Source organism: Euwallacea similis, chromosome 6 (genome assembly GCF_039881205.1).
Source record: "Euwallacea similis isolate ESF13 chromosome 6, ESF131.1, whole genome shotgun sequence".
Taxonomy (NCBI): Eukaryota; Metazoa; Arthropoda; class Insecta; order Coleoptera; family Curculionidae; genus Euwallacea; species Euwallacea similis.
In genome coordinates this window covers 1,623,049-1,635,173 of record NC_089614.1, presented here as the reverse complement: position 1 = coordinate 1,635,173, position 12,125 = coordinate 1,623,049, and the positions used below count along the sequence as shown (strand labels likewise).

The 12,125-nt window shown below is 35.2% G+C and overlaps 1 protein-coding gene across 2 annotated transcripts in view; it reads left to right on the top strand.

The window, feature by feature from the left end:
* The first annotated feature begins 3,558 nt into the window (after positions 1–3,558).
* The window catches only part of LOC136409692 (C3 and PZP-like alpha-2-macroglobulin domain-containing protein 8), a 121,564-nt gene continuing 112,997 nt past the window's right edge, over positions 3,559–12,125 (top strand). The window contains exon 1 of one of the 2 annotated variants that reach the window (XM_066391370.1): positions 3,559–3,645. The gene's annotated coding sequence lies outside the window, so the exon portion shown is untranslated. The remainder of the gene's footprint in view (positions 3,646–12,125) is intronic. The other variant, XM_066391371.1, reaches the window with a different exon arrangement.

The window sequence follows — 12,125 nt, the reverse complement described above, 5'->3', positions numbered from 1 at the left end:
TCCAGATTATTTTCGCCCACGTTCTCTCTTCCGCAAACCTCTGGCGAAGATTGTTTGCTCAGATCTATCTAGTTACAGAACCAGTTTGCTTAACCTTTTTTTTTTTAAGTTGGGGGGAAATTCATTTACACGCACCAGACCATTGTTGGTACGATTTTATTCGGTCTGGTAGGGTGGGACTCCGTGTGTCAAGCAACTGCCAAATACCTACCAAAACCTTCTCCTCTCTTTACTGTAGTGTTCCCCCTGGACCACCGCTCGGCATTTCTTCGGGGGAGCTTGCTTAACCTGGATTTAACTAAGTTAACCTAAACTAATTTTTCGAAGTGACTTGGACTGATCTGATAGGTGGTTTTCCAGAAACATAGACTGATCTAGCTGAGCTATATTATTTACGTTATTCAATTTATCATGAACTGGTCTGAACGTTGAAAAAGTGAGTGGAGCGGAAAACGCTCTAATTAGGTCCTAGCCACAGAGCTTCATTCCCTTTCCTACTACTAGTCAATGACTTTCATGTGAATTTCATGCTTTTCGCTTTTGGAAGTGACCTGAAATGAGCATTTCGAGAAATCTGATCTCAATCAAACAGTGCTTTTCTCTTTTAATTTGAAATAACCGGATTTGATCTCGTTACGCTCAACAACTGGAACAGACATACCTTAAGGATTTTCCGTTAATTTAGACTGATCTAAATGGAAACTCTTCTCAGTTGAAGACTTAGAAAAATCCGCAGTGGATTTATTGGTTAATGGATTGGACTATTAAGGTTGTAGAAATTTTTCAGATATTTCCAAAAATTTAACCTAAACTTATTATGGGTTAATTCTCATATTAATATGGGTAATGCTGGATTGTTTCTCCTGCAGTGGACCTGAACGGGTGATTTTCTATCAATTGAGACCTATGGCAGACACATTTAAATTCAAAATAAACTTCGCATATCTTGTAAAAAATCAATAATTAGCTCTATAAGGTAATTCAATTACCGTGGACCACTATTGCTATCTTCTAAACCGTAAACGTTACAAGTTCGGTTAAATTAAAAGTTATCAAATTTGTTGACAACTTAAGGTCTCGAGGCACTGTTGTCAAAATTTGTTCGGTTTTAGAAGTATTGGAAAAAACGAAATTTTGCCAAAAACGTTTTTTGTAACTAAACCGAAAATTAAGAATTTTCCAAAAAAGTTTTTCTTACAACATTTTATTGGTGTTTAAAGCTCTACACACTAATATTAAGTTTTAAAAATAGTACTTTTAGTTTCTGAGATATCAACGCCAACTTCAATTTTTTAAATACGGTCCTGTATTCAATTCAACAGCGACCTAGATCACATGTTTACATTTGCTCGAAAATGTCTTCAAAATAATGGGGGACATTTTCAACATTTGTAATTATTTGTAGTATGTGTGCCTTTGTTGTAATTAATTGAGATATTTCAGCGCCATGCTTTATTAATTAAATAATATTGATTTGATTAATCGCCATTAATTTCTTATTTCAACAGAGGTACCTAATTTATTTTGTTCTACATTAGAGTTTTAGGAGCAAAATAAAATTTATAGTTTTCAAAAGACAAACCTAAAAGTATAAGAAAACGAACCATCTTTTCGGCAAAATTTCATCTTTTCCCAATACTTCCGAAACCGAACAAATTTTGGCAACAGTGTCTCGAGATCTTAATTTGTTATCAAATTCGACAACTTTTGTCTAATTTAACCGAACTCGTAACGTTTACGGTTTAGAAGATAGCAATAGAGGCCCATAGCTATTGGACCACCCTGTATAAATAATTAAAATTAAGTATAATTGGGATTATATATATGTCTGATCCATTAAAAAAATGGTAAATTAATAGCTTTCATATCAGTTTAGTCAATCCAGTATCATAATCATGATAAATACAAACATATCGGTATAAATATCATACATACCCCAATTAGACGTGGAACAGATTTGACGAACTTGTCCATTTAGGTAATTGAATACAATCCTAAAATCAAAACAATGCAGTTTGTGGTAGCATTGCTGACTATTATAGCTACTTGTTTAGCTGTGCCAATAAAGGAGGTAAGTGAATTAAAATTGTCACTAACAAAAAAAACCCTTTCTAATGTTCACAACTAACACGAAAGTTTTCGTAATCGAAATCAGTGACGGAGCAGGTCTCAATTCATAACTAGTTGCATAATGAGAGCAGGTACCTTCATTTCGTATCTCAGTTAATAAATAGGGCCTATAACAACAAAGGATGCTGTAGTTAGATACAGAGCGTATTTTGAATATGTGTATTCTGATTTCTTCATCTTACAGCAATATTAGGAAAACTGAATATAAACCACATTAGGAAATGTTATTTTATAACTCGTTCCATATAGCGGAACCCCGCTGAGCCATCCAGCAGATTACCACTCGTTACACAAAACTGTATATTTCTTAACTGGTTACGCAAATAGCTGTTACATCACAATATTGGTGAGATATGTTTAATTCTTCACTTTATTCACGATTGACTTTTTCCACTTAGAACCTAGATGGATCTAGAGTAATCTCAATCGAGGAAAAACCAAGGTCGAGAATTATAGGACGCTCCTATTGGTACCATTGGGTACCAAGTAGGTCTGCTCCTAAATGGATGAGGTTTCTGTGAGGGCACTTTAATTAGAGAAGATTTTGTCTTAATTGTTGCCCATTGTGTTGACGAGTAAGTTGACAAAACGCATGAGTTGATAAATTAGAGGAAGGTTCTTGTAGGGTCACTAAAACCCAGGAAGGCTTGGGATACCACTCTATTTTCGAAGCTTTGAACACTCAGCAAGCTTTGGTAACCAAAGAACATCGCGTACAACCCCAATGGAATCCTTCCTTGTAAAATGTTGCCCAACTGAGGATGTTCTCTACAGGATCCAACAACCCTACAGTCTAAAATAAAAGGTTTAGCTCCTGGAAATGCCCCCATCTTTGTCGGATCTGTTGGTTTTCTCTTTGAATAGGATCAGTATTGAATATCTATAATATTTCTCTGTTTTTAAGCTCCTAACTATAGGTATTACGAGTGACAGCAGTGATACAATAGGTACGCATCTGCAAGTAATTAGAGATTATGACGAATTTAAGATGCAGTCTCTACTTCCTTGGGCAAATCGTTGAAAATCAGCATGTTTGCACTTCAGGCACCATTGAAGAAGAAAATGTTGGGGCCTGTAGTAGCGATTCTAATGGTCCCATGATCGTCAGTGGGTTCCAAGTTGGAGTAGTCTCCTTTGGATTTGTGAGGTGCAGGTTTCCCTCTCGGTGCTTGCTAGAGTGTCCTCCTTTACTGACTGGATTAGCCGCACTCTTGACTAGATTTGAATAAATATTTATAAAAGTAAAGGTTCTTCTCTTATTCGAAATGCCTAATTAGCCAGCAAAATTGGGTTTATTAAGATGTAGAGGGTTAAGTCTGGAATGATAACACAGTGACACGGAAATTTTCTGCGCTAGCGCGTTCCAGTCAGATGTGGTCCAGAATAACTCTGGCAGAGAACTTCCCTCTTTGGCCAGTCATTCGCGGATTCTGTTTCGGTGCGGATATTTCTGTCGTTTCTGGATTACCGGCTGCGTTAAACGGGATCTAACCTGTACCATCAGCATAGTCTTAGGTAAGTTTCCAAATTTGTAACTAAATGTCAAAATATATCATTGTTTTGCATTTGGCTTAATTCTATAAGGTGTAGTATCAGTCAGTACTGCAAATTGCAGAGAAGTTAGATGGGGACTGAAAATCTCTTAAAAGATGGAAAGTATTTTAGCGAAGCCAACAGGAACTTTTTATGAATTTGCGGACAAACGCGAGTAGTAGTGCCTCAGCCCCTGATAGCTTGGAAACTACTAATGGATAAAACCTATTATAAAAGAAAAGAGCCTCCGTTTCTTTTCCTGTTTGGAAACTCTTTTCTTTAAAAAAAGAAGAAGAGGTTGAAAGGATCTATTTTAGGAAGATATTTTTAGGGCAAACAAAATAGCCCAAAAAGGATTAGCAACCCTAAAGTATGCATTTGAAATAATAGAGTATAAAGTTTGTCATTTTTTCCTAGTTTAGGAGGCTATAATGTGCAATTATTCGGTTTGCACTTTAACATTTTAGTTTCGCAAGATCTGCTAAAGAGGATAATTTCAAAACCTCCTAAAACATAAAAATATTGGAAAATCATTTTTGCAGTTGAATGGAAGTGATTATGCGAGTATTTCATGTTATGATGGATCTTTCAAGAGCAAGGTAGGAAAATGCAAAACCCTTTCCTCGATCCGAAATAGCTTGTCAACTACAGCCCTTTAAACAATGAAAAATTGGGAATTTTATAGATAAGTACTATGTGCATGTTGACGCAAATTCATATTAATTCATTATCTTGTGAAGCCTCTTTCTTCTATTTTATGTTGCACGCCCTTTTTTGCCTCCTAGTTCACTTTCATAATATCACACAGCACGTTGGTGTTTGATTAGTAATGTCCTTCATCATTTCATTACCTACAATGGGCAATTATCCCTATTTTATGATGTGGTTCATCGATTTCCGGACAAAACCAGTACAGGTCGGTTTCATCTTGCGAGTCCTCTGTAAGTATGGAAAATGGCCAATGCTGTAGAATCGTTAATTGTCATCCCCATTTATTAAATACAAAATGATTAAAGTGGTTTGTAACTTGAAAGTTTACAAGATAACTCGGATCAGGGAAATCTAGTAAGTGCAACGAAAATTATCGATATTTTTTGGGAAGTTTGCAAGAATGTAAATAAAATGCAACATTGTACAGCGATCATGTACAGTGATGCATCAATGTCCATAGAATTCTTTTCATGAAACACGTCCTCGAAAAATACTTCCTCAAGACTAAAATATTTCAGTTTTGTACAATATTGATACCTTGAGACATTTTCTTACCGCTGCAAATAGAAATCTAGTTGAAATAACGGAAATTTCTATTTGAATAGGGGAAGGCAGATATTTTCGCTAATATTACCTTTCCCCACTTTTTGAGTAACAAATGGATTTCGCGATAAAGAAAATCAGATTCTTTTAAAGAGATTCATTCATCTAGCCATTTTTTGATATCTTCGAAGGTCTTGAAGTGCTGTTCCGAAAAGCTGGGTTGCATGGATTGAAACAAATAGTAGTCTGAAGGAGTAATATCTGGTGAGTAGGGCGGATAGGGTAGGACATCCCATCCAAGAGGGTCCAAGATCTCCTTGATTGATTTTGCCACATGTGGTCTGGCATTGTCATGAACAAAAATAATGTTGCCATGTCTTTTGGCGTACTGCAGATGTTTTCTTTGAGAGTTTGACTCAAATTGAGTAATTGTTCTCGGTAGCGCTCGGTATTAATGCTTTGATTCAGCGATAGAAGTTCATAATGTACTATACAGATTTGATCCACTAGATACACAACATAATCTTCTTTCCATGAATGTCTTGCTGAGCCGTCGATGTTGATGGTTTGCCAGGATGCGCCCATGACTTCTTCCGCTTAGAATTGTCAAAATGAATCTATTTTTCATCGCCAGTAATTATACGATGCAAGAATGTCTTTCGTTTTTATCTTTGAAGCAACGATTCACAAATTGTTAAACGTTGAGCAATGTCTCTTTTTTTCAATTCATGCGGGACCCAGATTCCTAACTTCTGGATCATTCCCATTGCTTTTAAACGCTTACTGACCTTGATTCATCGACCCTAAGTGTTTGTGATAACTCCCTTAATGCCTGACATGAGTGTTCTTCCAACAACTCCTCTAATTCTTTGTCTTCAAACTTCTTCGGTTGACCAGGGCGCTCTTTTTCATTAACGTCAAAATCTTTATTTTCAAATCGTCTAAAGCAATCTTTGCAAATTGCTTGTGATAGCGCATGTTCTTCATAAGCTTTCACTAATAAACGGTGGATTTCAGCAGCGGATTTCTTGAGATGAAAGCAAAAACATAGTGCTCCCCGCAAATGTTTTTTTTTATGCGAACTCAACATTTTCAATAGAACCACAACTATGTAATTTGCTATCTTATCTAATATTTTACACTGTTTGTTAAAGCTCATCAATGGTATTGTTATGTACATCAAAAGACTCTTTCGGCCATATGGAAATTACGCTACTACGGATCTCTATTGGTAAACAGCGAGAATTAATTCAAGCATCTGTAATACAATAATGCATTTTATGCTAAAATGACCTTACTACAACGGAAAACAAATTTAACCTAAACTAGTGCACAAATGAAGATCTTTTTGTTTTGATGGGTTGGAGCTGTGCATGATATGAGGTAAAATACACACCAAAATAAATACGAGTATCTGTTTACGTATAACTTAGTATGTATGTAGGGTGCTAAGAAAGTCTTGTCGTATGATTTTATTCATTAACATTTGTCAAAATATTTTCCATCACAACTAATACACTTCAACATACACTGAAACCACTTTGCAAATATTTGCTCCCACTTTTCTGGAGGTATTTCGGAGCATATTTCAATTCAGATTGCTATCATTTCATCTGTATTTGGAAAACGTCCACCTTTTAATTGTTTTTTTGCATAGGGGAAAAGTGTGAAGTCACAGATAGCAAGATCTGGGCTGTAAGGAGGATGTTCTAGTTGCTGCAAACCAGAGTTTTCCAAAATGTTGTAGTTAGTTGAGCACGGCGTGTCAGTGCATTATCTTGATGGAGAAGCCAGGAGTCGTGGATTTAGTCGAAAGTTTTTAAAGTACTGAATAACTTGAGACAGGCAATGTTCGGTGTACCATTTTGCAGTAACAGTTTTTGACTATCTAATACAACACGACTAATTATTCCCCGTTTTGCTACTAAAACAGCGATCATTTGTTTACGAACAGATCTAGCTTGTTTTACCATTGTTGTAGTTTCTTGATCTTCAAGTACCCATACTTTCGACTGGGACTTAGTTGGAACATCAAAGTAATATAGCTACGTTTCATTACCAGTAACTATAAAATTAACACTGGGTAACTTCCCTGATTCAATTTTTTTTAGCATGTTTCTGCAACATGTTACTCGATGTTGCATTTGATAGTTGGTTAGCTGATGAGGTTCACATAAGGAACAAACTCTTTTTTTAATGAAGACGGTTGTGCAGAATCTCTTACACTGTAGGTGTATTAATTCTTAAAGTATTCTCAATCTGCCGATATGCCACATGCTAATTTTCGTCGACCAGTTTTTTTACAACAGAAATGTTTTTTTTTGTTTACGATTTCTTCAGGTCGTCCTGAGCGAAACTCGTCATCCAAGTGAAAATCACCACATCGAAACTTGAAATACCACCATTCTACAGGGTGTACCAGAAGATATGAACAATTTTTCAGATCCAAATAGTAGACGTAGAAATACGTATATTACTTCATGTAAATTTTTTTCGAAAAGTCGATATTGAAAAAGTTACAGGGTGTCAAATTTCCATTTCTATATTCGTTTTTTTTTAATAGTAAGTCGAAAAGTAATTGATGGATTTTGTTGAAATTCGGTACAGGCGTGATTTTTCAATGAAAAATTATGATATGTCGTCGTTTTTGCGGTATCACATAGATGGCGCTGTCTACAGGGCATTTTGACCATTGAAAATCATTTTTTCTGTTCATGGATATTTTGACATTTTGAATAGCAAATGTTAATCTCTATTCAATTTTGTATAAAAAATGTATTCTTGTTTGAAGTCGCTAGAGTTAACGGTTTTCGAGAAAAAATGTAATTTATAAAGTCATACAGGTTTAAAACAGTATGAAAGATATTACACTTTATCGAAAAACTTTGTAAGTCGGTTTGACTTGCGCTTTCTCCAACTTAAGACATTCCCTTGCTTCAACAATCGTGGATTGTTGAACCCTCTACAATACGCCAATATTATTCCATATTTCATCACAATGATTTTCCATTCTGTCAATTATATTTTTTCGGGATTCAACAGAAGTTGAATATTTTTTAAGTGCCCTCATAAAAAAATCTAATGGATTAAGATCCGGAGATTTCACTGGCCAGGCGACTGGTTCGCCTCTTCCATCTATCGATTTCTAAACGTTAAATTTAAATAATTTTGCTCTTCCAAACTAAAATAAGATGGGGCTCCATCATATATGAACCACATGTTCTGCCGCGTTATTAAAGGTACATCTTTCAGAAAAGTCGGCAAAATTGTTTCGAAGAATTCTAAATAAAGTTGCCCGTTTAATCTTCGTGGCAGCACATAAGGTTCAATGAGATATAGTCAAATTATTATTGAATATAGTCCTTTAGAATGGTTCATCTTCACCAAACACACCAAATATTTTATCAAAGCAATGATGGGCGGTTAAGACATATTTAAACTTATAGGCGAAAATCGCCCGATAACCACATTTGGACAATTCGAATATTTTAAAAATTTCGATAATTCACTGTAAAATATTCAGTGAATATAAATGCTTAAGACTTGGAAAATATGCATAAAAAAGTTTAGATTTAAAAACAAAATATGTCTGATATGTTTTTGTTTATGTATATTATCGTACGACAAGACTTTCCTAACACCTTACGCACGAGTGCATACATCTTCAATGTCCAGTTGTAGTGCCAACTATCCCTACTTTACTATGTATTATTATAAGCAAAAACCTCGATAAATATAATAATAAGTAAATAAAAAATATCAATTACTTTTGGTTAGACACAAAAGCAGCAAGATCATTACATAACGGGCAAGTAAACGTCGGACATAAAGCAACAAAGGAAAATATGGCGATAATTGCACTAGTACAAATTACTGCTTTAATTCGCCAGTAATTGGTTCAGCGTAAATATCAAATTTCACCAATGAATGGAATGTCTTTTAAACAATGAACGTGATTTTATTGAGGGAGTAAAATGAAAAATGAAAAGAAAACTTGGAAATGGGATGAAGGCAGTTACAAAACAACTGATATAATGGCTAACCTGAACTAACCGCTTTAGCCCGCCGACACAGTAGAAGCTACTTCCAGTAGGTACCCTGAATTTTTTTCCGGCTTTCTCTTCCTTGTCCTTATTACCCCATGCTATACTCATTTTTTAACCGGAACTGAAGTGGCGCATGCTTGTTTAATATGGAACAACAGAGAGAACTATCAGTAAAACGAAATATTGAGTGCTCAATTTTGTCTTCAAATTTCACAAAATCCCTTTTGGGCCCGGTTAAGTTGACCTGGAGCCGTACACGATCCTCCTACATACAGCTTCACTAATTACCCCGAGAGATAAATAACGAAATAATATGGAGAATTTCCCGTAGGAATCACTTTTCCTGAGATGAGACTTAATTGAACATTAATCCCCATTTGTGAAAGTTCCGTTCACATTTCTGAATTTAAATTACTTACTCAGTGTCTAGAAAATAATCCCCGTCACCACCACCCGAAGATATGATTTTAAAGAAAGAATTGCAAACATTTTAGTGTTTTAATAAAAAGCTTTAAACTTGGCTCTCACATTCCTACCAAAGACCTTACTGTAACGCAAAGGAAGCAGAATTTCATATACGAACCTTTCAAAAGAAAATTAACTCAATGAAACTCCCATTAAATTTCCTGTATAACAACCATTATGCCTTCACAACAAGATATAAAGTTCGCTGATTGCTTTGAGTGTGAAGTTCTAATCTCTCGATTAACTTCTTCATTAAAAGTTGTAATTCAGTTAAAAAAACTTCAAGGAAAGTTCACATCTCGCCTGTCATGTATTGGCCGAGTCAAATTCCCTATGGAAGGATTTATGTATTTTCGATGTAAAAACTTTCTTTATAAACAAAACTTTTATAACTATCTGTAAATATTATTTTTATATGGAAGACCATGCACGGATATAAAACTGAAAACAATTTTCCTCTCGAGTGCAATTTTGTTTGGCCGAGGGTTTTTCGCAAACAGGCACTAAAATAGACGAATGCCACGCATTTTCATATATTCATATTTATGCCCCATAAAACTTCATGAGAATTCTTCTAAGAGTGCCTGCAAGTGTATATTTTGGAAAACGCTTAGTCTCAGCAAAACCTATTAATATACTCAGTGACATTAGAAGTGTTACGCCTAATAGGAATAATTTTTTAGAATTGATGTTTTGGCAACAGAACGATTACAGTAATGGTCATAATTATTGCAATTTTTAAAATGATTTATATTTTTGTTTTAAATTTTGATCGAAGAGACAAATGCGCTACCCTGTACATACGTCCTTTATTGAACTACCTTTACTTATCAGAGAAAAGGAATGTACTATCTCTTCTTATATTCATTGGTATAAACAAATTGTGTTTCTATGCTGGCTAAAATTATTGCAATTAAATTATTTTGCTCAAATAATTAACTATAACAATGAAAAATGAAACAAATTTTTAATATTTAGTGTAATATCTTTTAGCCCTCACTACATCTGCCATTCTATTTGGCATTGAACTAATTAATTTCTCAATTATAGCTGGATCTATTTCTGCCAAGCTTTTGAAAGTAATTCGAATATTCTATGGCATTTTTAACTTTTTAGTCTGGAATTTTCTGATCCAAGATTTCCCATAAGTTCTTAATTGGATTGAAATCAGGACTTTGGGACGGCCACTTCATAATAGGTATTTTTTGCTATTCTAACCACTGTTTGATCAATTTGGAAGCATGCTTTGGATCATTATCGTGTTGAAAGGTGAATTTAAGCGACATGACCTCATCTGTATAGGGTTCCAAAACGTTCCTCAAAATACCTCTATGTATAAACTTGCCCATTCTTCCCTCAATTTTGTGTAGAGGACGCATACCAAATAACTAAACGCACCCCCAAGCCATTACAGATTCTCCGCCATGTTTTACAGTGGGACAAATGTATTTTTGATCCAATTTTTGGCCTTTAGGTCGCCTTACGTGAATCACGCCATCACGTCTAAATAAATTAAACTTAGACTCGTCACTAAATACGACCCTTTTCCAATCATTTGGTGTCCAGTGAATGTGGTTTTGAGCGAACTCGAGCCTAGCTTTAATGTTCTTGAGAGCAAAGGCTTTTTGGCAGGTTTATAACTATGTAAGCCATTTTCACAGTCTTCACCTTATTGTTCGACTTGAAAGGCCAGATGGTCCTGCTTGGTCGATTTCACCCAGGATTTTCGTTGAAGACAGGAAAGGACTTCTTTTCGCAACATTTAAAATCTTTCGGTCCAATTGCTTGAAGGACTTTCTTGGTCTACCAGTGTTTTTAATGGTATTATTATATATTACCAGTACGAACTAATTGTTTGATGATTTCCGACAGTGTCGATTTATGAATTTGTATATTTCTGGCTATTTCGACTTGCCTTAGATCATTCTTATAAAAATTAATCACTCTGCTTTTAATGTCACCACTGTACGTTTTACTTCGAGCCACGACGGAAAATTCACTAAATAATAGTCGAATTGAATACAAGAACTGAGAAGCAAAATTTTCTCAAAACAACCGGACAAAATAAATAGTTGCAATAATTTTAGCCAGCGTAGAAACACAATTTGTTTATAATCAGTGAATATAAGAAGAAATAATATATTCCTTTTCTCTGATAAGTAAATGTAGTTCAATGAAGGATGTATGTACAGGGAGGCGCATTTGTCCCTTCGATTTAAACAAAAATATACATCAATTTTAAAAGTTGCAATAATTATGGATAATACTGTATATGAGAAATAAGCTATGATACCATGATCAACATTTTATCTTTGGAATTTTGTACAAAAAAAAAGCTTTATCACTTAGTTTTCTGTGAAGATAGCGGTTTATGCGTGCTGCTTAGTACAGATGTTTTTAGTTCTTATGCCTCCATCTACTTGAGCAAAATGCCTAGAGTCCCAGGACATCAACAATGTTACCACCTTAGCGATTTTGACAGGGGTAGAATTGTTGCCTTTCGAGATGTTGGTTTGTCCTATTGGAAAATTACTCGGTGTTAACACCACTGCAATGTCGGTAATACGTGTGTGTTGGGTGTGGACAGAAGAAGGTAGAGGAACACGCAGAAGACCAACTGGTCAATCGAGGTCTACCACACCGTGTCAGGATCGGCTCTTCAGATAACTAGATCTGTGAGACCGTTTTGCTACTACA